The 12,021-nt window shown below is 38.9% G+C and overlaps 1 protein-coding gene across 16 annotated transcripts in view; it reads right to left on the bottom strand.

The window, feature by feature from the left end:
- LOC116237657 (uncharacterized) overlaps positions 1-12,021 on the bottom strand; it is a 308,029-nt gene that overhangs the window by 226,193 nt on the left and 69,815 nt on the right. For 13 of the 16 annotated variants that reach the window (XR_016471549.1, XR_016471551.1, XR_016471545.1 and 10 more), the window contains 2 exons: positions 6,904-7,058; positions 5,252-5,404 (listed from right to left, as the gene is read on the bottom strand). The exons of 2 other annotated variants lie outside the window; for them this stretch is intronic. The gene's annotated coding sequence lies outside the window, so the exon portion shown is untranslated. The remainder of the gene's footprint in view (positions 1-5,251; positions 5,405-6,903; positions 7,059-12,021) is intronic. One more of the 16 variants, XR_016471553.1, reaches the window with a different exon arrangement.

The raw sequence follows: 12,021 nt of genomic DNA, 5'->3' as shown, positions 1-12,021 counted from the left end.
TACATCACCGCACCCCACAGCTTGCTGTCAGATTGTAATCTAGAACAGAATTATATGCAGGCTTTGCAGACTTCATTCCACTTTGTCTGTTTTTTAAGATGTTTAAACATCCCGTGTTATCTATTAGAGGATATTTACAATGGCACCTCATGACATTATTATGGAAAAATTATATCTTCAAGCAAATACCTATGTAACTGTAATTTGGGAAGCACAAATATTTGTGCAATGTTCTTATTCAAACATCTCATGAAATCTGAAATGGCTTTAGTAAAAGTCAGTCAGGTGGTAACAGAACAGGCTTTGTTCCTCTATGTCTTATTTTGAAATAATACTCTAAATATATTGTGGATTATATTTTTACTCATACCATATTTATTGTTTCAGGAAGATAAGGTGATAAATAATTGCATCATTATCAAGAGAAAATAACAGGAAAACAGGCAAAAGAATGTCTCATTTTATCTGTAAAAGGTTCATCAAAAGCCTATAGCAACACTAGGCAAGAGGAATAATCTGTATTCTTACAGATGTTTTTCTTTGTGCAGAGGCCAATGAAGCCTTTATCAATTAGTGTTGTAGCAAAAAATTCAAAGAACTCAGATCTTCCTTTACTTATGAAAAAAAATGTCTACAGTAATACTGTAATAGGAACGTGTGCTAAGCTGGCGTCATTAGGATGAAAATAGAACCAGCTTCTAGAATAACGTTCTTGTATTTACAACACGGAGCGTTGCAGTCTCTTACTCTAGAAGAATACTCTTGTACCGACAGCACAGTAAGAATATAACTCAATCCATACAGACATCAAGGCAGAGACAGATGTTTAAGAGCACAATGAAATGAAAGGCCCTTTCATTGGGGTACAAAGAAATTGGTTTTCAGAACACAGATTTGAGAACTGTTAGTCAATTATTTTAAAAGTTTATCAAACAACCTTTCTCACCAAAGGTGCAAACAAACACACCCATTAAATCAATAGGCTCATCTGGGGTACAATCAGGATGCCGGTTCACTCATCGCCTAAGTAAAAAGTGAACAAGCACTTTTTTGTGTGTGTGTTTACTTTGTGCATGTGATATTGCAGTGTTTAAACTGCAGAAGTTTTCCTCGTAGCCTGCTATTGGTATTTTTTTCTTACTTTTCTTCAGCATTCCACAAGTATGAAAGCAGGGCTCCAACATGCAAACGCTCTGCAAGACTGAGTGAAATGAAATCCCTTTCTGGTAAAAAAAAATTCATGGTCTAAAAAGAAAAGATGGGAGCCAGAAGAAAAACCATGACTAGAGGGCTAGGAACTAAGAAACATTTATCTATGATATTAATTAGCTTCATGGCTCTGTTTTGCTTTTAACTTACTACTGGGTAATTGTTGCAGTTTTCCTATGAATTAAGCATTACTAATTTGATTCATTAGTGATTGCACAGAGAAATAACCTTTTTGCTCAAATTTGACAAAAAAACTCAATGGCATAATTCAAAATTTTGAATTCCTATCAAAGGAGAATTCTTGACTTCAAACAGAGGTCTGGTAGTTTCACATTTATTGGGAAAAAAAAGCATCTCTTCATACTCACTAGCACATATAATTCCAATCTCAGCAGTATCTGTAGGGTTTGTATGCTGCTGTGCTTTGGCAACTTGTGAAGACAAGAATCATCTTTGCAGTTTTTCAAGGTTTTCTGGAATCCAGTGTTCCTCCCCCTTGGTTCACACACAATCCCTTCTGTAGCCAGCTAAATACCATGGCCAGTGCAGTCTCAAAGGCCAACAGTTCTCACCCCCACCAAATCAAAGAGAATTCATGCACTGAAACTGGCATTTCACTCACAGTTAACAGTGCAACACGTCTCCTTTGGCTTTGCTGTTTCGTTACTGTAGGAATAGACCTGCACGTTGGAGTTCATGTGCTGGATAGCTCTGGCGGGCATCCGGAGGGCCCACAGCCCCGCGCAGCAGATGAGCACTCACAAGCAGGGATAACAGCACTTTCCAAATCACAAGAGATACTTTTTACTTCAAAGGAACTGGATCCAAGAGCCAAGCCATTACTGCATGTCCTAAAATTCACGTTACTCTTAGATTGATTTTCAGCTACAGCTCTTCCCTTTATTCACCAAAACTCAAAAACTTTTTAAATGAAATTCCTAGCAAACTGTAGTTAAGTTCCACACCCCTCCTACAGGTTATAATTACTCCTTGTACATAAAATACACACAAGAATTATTATGTACACGTACATAATGCATTTTGAGATGTCTTAAAGATCCATTCTATTCAAATACCTACTGAAAGCTGTGCATGGGACGAAGCACGGCAAGGTTATCTGCCAGCTATCACACCTCCTGCTTTGCACTTAACTAGTTTCATTCGCTCCATTTGTGCACACAAAGCAACAATGTATTATTAGTCTTTCCACATTCCCTATCTAACAGTAAAATCTAATCCTAAAAAGACTGAGTTATTAGAGCTTGGCATTTGCTGTGATTGCTCTCCTCACAACGGAAGAGGCAATCAGAGGAAGAATTTATGTCCTGTAATTCAATGAATGAATGTGCTTCTCCAGTAATTTCTTTAGTAATTACTTGTGCAAAGTATGTGTTTCTGTAATTGAAATTCTACAGTGTACTATCATTTATTAAAATAGATTATTTATTATGGCATTTTCCATCTTCATTTCATTACTTTCCTTCAATACAATGCTTTCATAGTCACATTTTTAATTCATGTTATTGGTCTGGAGATGCTGAAAGTTGCAGTGTAACTTATAAGCATTCAAACAGAAAAACATGTTATTAAGTGGGAACATAACAGGAGGAGAGGACAAAGTAAGGCACTGATGAGAAGATGCATTTCTCCAGAAATTCCATTATCCACTTTCAGCAAAGCAGTCGGTAAGTAAAACAGCAAAATATTCTAACATCCCCTACTTTACATAGTCATTCAACTGTAAAGATCACGTTAATGACCTTAATTAGCATTCCTACCCTCTAACAAGTATTCCTGAGGGGGTAGTAAAAAGAAACACAATATCTTCAGGGAAAAGCTGCAAAGGAAATCCTGAAGCACCCATTTCTTCATTTATTTCCTCACCAGAAAGAACTAAAGACATCTTTATTAGTCATACAAACACTTTTCCTGAGCAAATAATTAGTCACGTATCAAAGACCTTTTAAAATTGTTTCTGCAAATGGGGCTGGAAGGAAGACAAGAGATTAGACTACTAATCAGTCTCTTTGTGGAAAAGCTAAATTTTATAAGTTAATGTATTAGGGTATCAACCTGAAATTAAATGCAGAAATTAATGCAAATTCTCAACAGGCAGAATACAATCAAACTTTTAGCAACAGCCACGGTGAAGAGTGCCTGAGTGTGCAGACCACTGTGCTCCCCCTGCTGCACTGCCTGCAGCAGACTAGGTAAGCACAATTCCAGCAAGCAGTGCAATGGGAAGCAAGGGCTGGTGGCTACTGGGAGGGAGAAATCAGGGGAAGAGATGAAAAGAAGACAGAAAATAGCTAACTAGTCACTTGCTGCTGTAAGAGGAACATTAAAAAAAAAAAACATTCGGAGGAAAGAGGTGATACCTCCCAGGGCCTTGTGGAAATGCTGCTGGCTGCTGAATCTTGCAGCAGCAAAGCACAAACTCTGTGGTTTGCTCATCTCTCTGCAGTGGAATGGAGGAGAGAATCAGAGTGCTAAAGCAAGAAAATTCATGGGTCAAGACAAAAACAGCATAAGAAGTGAAGGAAAAAAGCTATGCCAAAACAATCAGTCACTCACCACCTCCCACCAGCAGACCAATACTCAGGCTATAAGCAATGGCTCCCTTGGAAGGACCAAACCCTCCACACTTACTGACAAGCATGATGTTACATGTGGGAATCAAATGTTGTTTCTGCATTAGAATTGGATAATATTTTTATTTCATGAACTCTGTTGTCATAGTTCCTTTTGGGAGTCCTTCTACTTAACTTGGGGAAGAACTCTGATAGTTTACATCGCTTATCTTCTAGACAAACCTTCCCAGGAATGCACGCTCTGTATATAGGTGTATATATGTATATTTTGTCACACACATTGCAAGAAGATCCTGAACGAGATCAAACCAGAGAACAAAGCATGGTATGCCGAGGAAGCCCTGAAGAGACATCTGAAGGCCTGGCATCATCCCCCCCCCCCCCCCCCCCCGGTGCTCTTTGTTTAACGAAGACTTCAGAGACAATCACCATATCAATACAAGAAGAGCACCGAGACATCTTGGAAACAACAGGATGGCTACACCAGATAACACACGAATCAACAAACGTCAACTGATAAGATTGTGAACCTGGAGTACCCAGCCAATGGGGAAACAGGGCAGGGGGATGGATAAAGGGAAAAACAGGGTATAAAGACTGTCATCTTGTGTCCATAGGTGCGCTCCTGCTTGCGGGACGCCCGCCATTGCAATCGCGAATAAAATCTGCTTTATCAGAGATACCGTCCTGACAAAAATTATTTGGATGTTTCCAACATTACATGACTTTGAACATTCTTTCAGCCAATTCAGATGAGTTGTCCCATGCATGTACACTCTCCATGTCTCACCACCTCCCAGCATACTCGCTGTGAGGGGGAGAAAGAGAAACAGAAAGCTCTGACACTGTGCAATCAATGATCAGCATCAACTAAAATATCAGTGGGTTAACAACACTGCTCCAGTCAGAAACCCAGAGCATAGCACCATACTTCCCCTGGCCAGGCCCAGCACAGCAGCATCCTGCACTCACCTTGCAGGGCTCCTACTCCTGCCTTCCTCCAGCCTGAGAAAGGCTGCCAAAGAGCCAGGAGAAGGAGAGTATGACTTCACTCAGAGTAGACAACTGAGTTTTGGAATGAGTAACGTTGTACTCATAAAAAGGAAAGAGTATCTTAAAGGTTATGTTTTCTGCTGTTTCAGCAGTTCTAGGTCATCTGAAAAGACTGCTAAAAGCAGTTGAAACAAGAGAGCATTGCTCGGTTTTAGAGCAAAGTTCCAGTGACTTAGGGTTGTAACTCTGAGGCATTAACTATTTAACAGACTCCATCTATCATGCCTGCATAACAGTTTGAAGACATCTTTTAAATAGCACTTCATTACAAATATTTCAGACCTAAGAAAATAAAGACATATTTTTATGAAGAGTCCTCCTATTTTCAGTTTTATATCCCATTGTATCAAATCCTGACAACTGTGATAAAGGCTTAGCTAAAGAATACTACCTCTTACCCATTTTCAAATGCAAATGACTTCTGTAATTGCAAGTGAGTCATTTTTCCTCTGACATGACCTGCTCTGTGAAAATCAATATCTTATTATCCAAGCCATAAGGTGAAGCAATTCTGGATCAGAAAACACAGTGAGTCTCTCCTTCTTGCTTGTCTGTAATGATACAAATGCAGTGAACCTTCAGTCAGTGGGAGTTTTGCCCATCAACTTAATTTAAAGTTATTTAACAGCACGGTGTGCTTCATTCAGAGGAGGCATAAATTTAAATAATCCAAACTGCCGATAATGAAGATATCCTGTTCTGATAGATTATGTCAAAATCATGTGAACATTCTGCTTTTTCTCAGTCACAGCTGGAATAACTTACTGCACAGGTGCTTCCGTGGCAAACAGTGCCCTAAGCCACAACTTTGTCATCTGAAACAAGACTTTACTGGCAAGGTGTTTTAAAGAACAAGAACCAGCGGCAATTGTCCTGTGTATTTTATTCCTTTTTCAAGGAATTTTAGACTTGATATTATCTCCTTATGAGCAAGTTGAATATATGGCAATGGATGCCAGCACTTTTTAGTCACTTTTCTTAATATTTCACAATCAAAATGAATTGAACACATTGAAACAAATTAGCTCTTTTAACAGATGTTAGATTCTGCATATACAGGACCTGGACAGGCTGGAGAAGTGGGCCCATGAGAACCCAATCAGGTTCAACAATGCCAAGGGCAAGGTGCTGCACTTGGGCTGAGGCAATCCCAGGTATTTATACAGACTGGGAGAAGATCTCCTTGAGGGCAGCCCTGTGGAGAAGGACTTGGGGGTCCTGGTGGACAAGAAGCTGGACATCAGCCAGCAGTGCATGCCTGCAGCCTGGAAGGCCAACTGTGTTCTGGGCTGCATTAGAAAAAAGGATGGCCAGCAGGGAGAGGGAGGTGATTGTGTGATTGTCCCCCTCTACTCGGCTCTTGTGAGGCCCCACCTGCAGCACTGCGTCCAGGCCTGGGGCCCCCAGCACAGGACGGTCGTGGAGCTCTTGGAGTGGGTCCAGAGGAGGGCACTGAGATGATCAGAGGGCTGGAGCACCTCTGCTATGAGGAAAGGTTGAGGGAACTGAGTTTGTTTAGCCAGGAGATGAGAAGGCTCTGGAGAGACCTCCTTGCGGCCTTCCAATATTTGAAGGGAGCGTATGAACAGGAGGGGGAGCGGCTGCAAACAGTGATAGGACAAGGGGGAATGGTTTTGAACTGAGACAGGGGAGGTTTAGGTTGGATATTAGGAGGAAGTTTTTCACCCAGAGGGTGGTGAGGCACTGGAACAGGTTGCCCAAGGAGGCTGTGGATGCCCCATCCCTGCAGGCATTCAAGGCCAGGCTGGATGTGGCTCTGGGCAGCCTGGGCTGCTGGTTGGTGACCTGCACATAGCAGGGAGTTGAGACTAGAGGATCTCTGTGGTCCTTTTCAACCCAGGCCATTCTATGATTCTGTGACCAAACATGATGTAGAGTAATAGATGAAAACAACCCTGCATACCATATACTTTTACATGGAACAAGGTGCCCAAGAGGTAGGCTTCTTTAAGCACTTCTGAATATTACTTTTTCTGCCAAGAGCCACCTCCATTTTCTGCCCTTCAGTAATTTCACTGAGGCAACTCACGTTCGAAAGAGTGAAGTGTTAGGACTGCATTTGCTCTCCTGTGCATCCCAGTTGTTCACCTAGCACTTTTCCATGTCCACACTTCTCAGCGCTGTCTTACTTTGCAGATAGGATACTTAATTGCAGAATTAGTATTTTCAGCATGCCCCTTTCACCTTGGGAAGTAACAACGCATAATTAATACAGGAAATTCAGTTATTACAGGATATGTACTCTAAATAGCTTTAGATGATTAAATCAGGACCTAAAGAGAAAACCTCACAAAAATATTTTTTGCTTCAACAAAATCCATAACACTCCTTTTGCCAGTCAAAAGGTGTTTTATATAAAAGCTGAACGACAGCATTAGACAAATTGGGTATTCTGAACCCTCTTTGTGTGGATCACAGCTATACAGAAGGTACGTGTATGCCTGCTATATGCTAACTTTTCTGTCACAATAACCAAAGGTCATTGAAGCACTAATGTGTTCAGTTAATGTGATTAAGCAAGTACTAACAGTTCACAGAGCAGTCTGTACATATTATCTTTAGAAGTTGGGTCCAACCAACCATTAAACAAACCAACAGCTTCCTTTTGAAGTTCATTTGTTCATTCCTCAAATTATATTTAAAAAAGAAACAATTAGTATCTATCATTTACTGGGAATTCCTGAGAATATCTGGGATGTTTTTTAAGTATCTGGATTTTAATTTCAAATGCCTGTTTTCTTAACCTCAAATTATTAAAGCATATGGAAACAGAAGGGGAATTTAATTAAAAACATAGCAGATTCACCTCTTCTGAAAACCATTCTAATTTTTTTTTATTATTAGTTAGGGTTTTTCTGCTGCTAAATTGTCTCCCCCTGGATGGAACAGGAAAAGAGTCTGGACCAAGCAGATGGTTGGTTCTACAGTTGGTTTGAGTTCATCTGACAAAAGTCAGCATCGTGATGGACTACATGACTGCTGCTTGCCTACAAGCATGCTTGGACTTGATCTTAAGGTCTTTTCAAATCTGTTGATTCTCTGATTTTGTGATCTGATTCAAAGACTTGCTTTGAATTCTTCTGTTAATTTGGTCTTTAGGAAGACTTCAGGAACACAAAGAAAATTGAAATAGAAGGTTTGAGTAAATCGACTAGTTAGTTCTCAAACAGAAAATAAGAGAAAAATCAATCCAGATGAAGACAGGTAGATTTCCTGCAGTCCGTATCATCCTGCAATTCACTCTTGCAAGTTCTGTCAGATGTCACTGATTTCAGATCAGTCCAAATTATCAAACATCCTACTTTTCCTTCCAAGCACACTGGATCTGTTCCATGCAAATAAACTGCTCTGTGGTCTCTTCTGTATTCCATTTGGAACAAGAAACCTTTTACTGCATAACAAGGAATCAAAGAAGTTGACCCTCTCCATTAATAGTAAAAATGAAATGCTCTTTCTAGAAAGAAAAACAATCTAAGCCTTTCTAAATTTAACTCTCTTCATTTCAGCATAGAGCTTCTGCCTCTATTATAAAGTTCCTTCCTGAATGAACTCTCACTGTGCCTTTTAAAAATCAATAAATGCAGTTACCTTTTCTCAGGGCTTCATATACTGATTTTTCAAAAAGAACTAGAAGTTTTACAAAAAAATCGCAGATTCATCAAAGCCATGACAGCAATTGGAAAAAAAAAACCTTAATTTTTAAAAATCAACTGATTTATGAAGCAACAAATGGAGACATGCAGAAATGCACAGTTACTAAATGAAGCATCACCTTGTCCTAGCTACCTACTTTTGCAAACTTGAGTCTAGTTATTTTCTGGTACTAAGAAATATTTCCTCCGGTTGGATAACCAAGAGTCAAGATCTCAGCATGCATATGGTTGGATTCTTCTCAGTGAGAAGGCCTGTTAATGTCACCAGTGCAATCAGGGTCACCCAGCATGTTTGGAACTTGGAGGCAAAGAATGACACTGCGTTTCTTCTAAGCAGTATTTACAAAAGGCTGTCACTTCTGTTTCACTGGTGGTTGTGTGCTCAGCTGACTGGAATGTACTTTGTTCTTTTGTAATGCAAACTTTGTAAACTAACAATGAGAAGCAAACATGCACTTCATGTCTCACACCACATTGCTCCCTGATTTGTTATCTCCTTCGTATAAAATAAGTCTGAGTGAAAACACGGATTGCAAGGAAATTATCTGTGTCTATATCAAATGATAGCAACCACATTGTGAATTAAAACTAAGATTCCAGAGAAAACAAATAATGCAAGAAGAGTCTTTTTCCTCCCTCTGGTGCAATAAAGGTAATGCAGAAATATATAGTGTTTGTAGTCCATTGTTAAAGTGAGATTGGTGTAGCCAAATAGTAAACTGCCAGTTATCAGAAACATGTTTATCTCCAACTGAAGCATTTAGGATGATGTCCAGAGCTATAGCAGCACAAGGACAGGCAATCGGTTGTGACAACCCAAAAGGCTTTACGATTTAATCTAATTTCCATCGCCTTCATCTTTTTAGAAAAAGCAGAGAAATGAACTGGAGTGGCACCATATTATTAAACAAAACAACCATTTAAATCAGCACATCACAAGGTCCTCAAACAGCCTGAGACTTTGACCTGCATAACTGAGAGAATTCACAACATATGTTATGTGGAGAAGTACAAATATTCCTAGCTTTGCTTAAGTCTCTCTGTAGGCTATTCGTGGTTCTATAGCTATTTTAGTTATGAAAGCCTCTATAGCACATAGCTGGATATCCACGGATGATGGCAATTGAAGGGGAAGGAGAAAGAGGTCAAAACATTATTTTCTTTTCTAGCTGAAAGAACTCTTTTCAGGTAGATGCTGATGTTGAGTAGAAGAGATGGTTTCATGTGAACTTCAGGCAAAGCCATACCCATATTTTCTACTGCTTGTGAATTCACTGAAACCTGATGGAAAAAGAGCCCTAGAACAGACACTGAGGAGCAGCATGTACTCTCAGCTAACTTCTTGCAGAATTAACACCAATTCTTCATTCTGTGTGCCATCTCCATGAATAACTCATCAAGCTTCATAACTATGCAAATCTATTACATCTCATTAGCTTATTTTGAGAACACTATTAATAATAGAAGGTATCATAAAAAATAAATAGAAATAAAATTTATTAAATACCAGTTAAAAATTCCAGGCAGAGTCCATTGGGATGTATTTTCTGCTTGGTACCTAAACTTCCATTGATGCTAACAATATTAAATATTAAGTGATCTGAGTGAGCATGAAAGAAAAAACAGGTAAACTTGAGTAGATTTAAGTACTTTAAGAATCTGGCAAAAGTTAAATCAGAAATGGGTAGTTGGCCACTTTCAGTTAGTATTTCTTCCATGCCTAGATGGTAATTTTGCGTCCCTGTCTTTCTACATTACATTTCTGGTGAAATACACCTTCACCAGAATGCACTGGTTTGTTTCTTTACCTCATTAGAGGTTAAAAATGGTAAAACTGAGGTGAGATAAGAACTAGGCATTTCAGTAATAAAACTTACATTTTTGTAGTTTCAATTTTGGATGGCAAAGGTTCTCCCTAATAGTCCTAACAGGACTTTTTTTTTCATCAAGGCTTTCAAAAAAATAAAAATAAAAAAGCACTTCAAGCACAGCTACATCAGCTATCTCTTTTATAGACACAGGAATTGCATTTCTGATGAGTTAAGTGTTAAGAATCATTTGAAATGGTGTAGGAACATATTTCTACTTATAAATCAATGCAGAACAGTTATTTTATCTGGGTATTCCAGGCAAAAAATAATGAACAGGAAAACAAGAGAAGAATATAAGCATGCTTTACTTAAGATGGCACCGTCCTGACAGGGGGTTTGTTTCTTCTAAACGGAGACAACAGTTTACCTTAATACTATTGTTGCATCTTTGTTTTATGCAATCTCTTCTGCTTAACAAAGCCACTGTATTTCCAGAGTAAACTACACTGGCGATCAGTGGGAAACAACTTAAAGCCACATCGAAATGAAATACATTGCATACCAGTCTAACTCCTCAGAAATTCCAAGTCCTACAGGTTTCTATTAATCACCCAGCTTATTTCATCCTTTCAGAAGAAATCAGAAAGCTCCTCAGAAAGTACATTTTAGCTAAGCATAGTTCATAATTTACTGAGAAAGCAACTTTCTTTCCCTTATTTCTTTCCTACTGTTAAGCAACTTCTCAAATATGAAATATTAACAAATTCAAAATGAAAAAGCAACCCACACCAAATGCATGTTGGTGTGACAGCTGCCAATGTGGATAAATGAGCCAACACGCTCCAAAACGCCGTAAGGAGCTTCATCTACAGTTTATGCACAACAGGCTCTGATTCTGCTGCACAATTCAGAGCTCAGATTATCTGACCTTCAGTGAACCATTTGTTACCCTGCAAAATCCCAGTAAAGAAACACCTCACTCCTCATGACCTGCAGAGGTTGCTCTCTTCCTCACACTGGCTAGTAGTAATTTGTTGTTCTGCACACCATGGCATGACAAGGTGGCAGCAGTTCCTAGGGCACCAGTCACATTCAGAGACTCTTCTTATTGGTTTTAGTATGGTTTTGACAAAATCTTACAAGGAACGGTGTTCCATATATACAACCATATCAGGTAATTCAAAATAGAAATTATTCTCTACTGAATTCCACAACAATGTATGTTACATACTTCTCGGATTATTTTTTAACCACAATTACCCTTTGGACCATTTTCATTTCAGTGTTCTTTCTAATGAATTCACTTCATAATTAATAAAAAACGTATGTTTGCTTCCTTTACAAAGGAAAAACACAAAATCCGTTGACTTTGTTTTAATACTGAGCCCAGAAAACTTTCACGAATGACTTAGTGAAATTTAAGACTATCAGAACAACACTCCAACTAAATACGTTATATTTGTTCTGCAGTCAACAATGTCACATTGTCACAGCTACATTCGCCATTGGCTCTAGATGAAATAATACCACATCTGGTATATTTTGGGTATATTTCAGCCAGTGTTTACGAAGAGCTATGTTCAGAAGTCATGCCACCCAGGAAATCAGTATGAATGATTATATTTAGATGGTCAGTCAGGGAGCATTCGTCTAAAAAAAAAAAATAACGTCACTAGATTGCTC

The sequence above is a fragment of the Phasianus colchicus genome, chromosome 16, assembly GCF_987193195.1.
Source record: "Phasianus colchicus chromosome 16, bPhaCol1.hap1.1, whole genome shotgun sequence".
Lineage (NCBI taxonomy): Eukaryota > Metazoa > Chordata > Aves > Galliformes > Phasianidae > Phasianus > Phasianus colchicus.
Note: the sequence above shows the minus strand (reverse complement) of the source record. Positions and strands in the feature narration are given on the sequence as shown.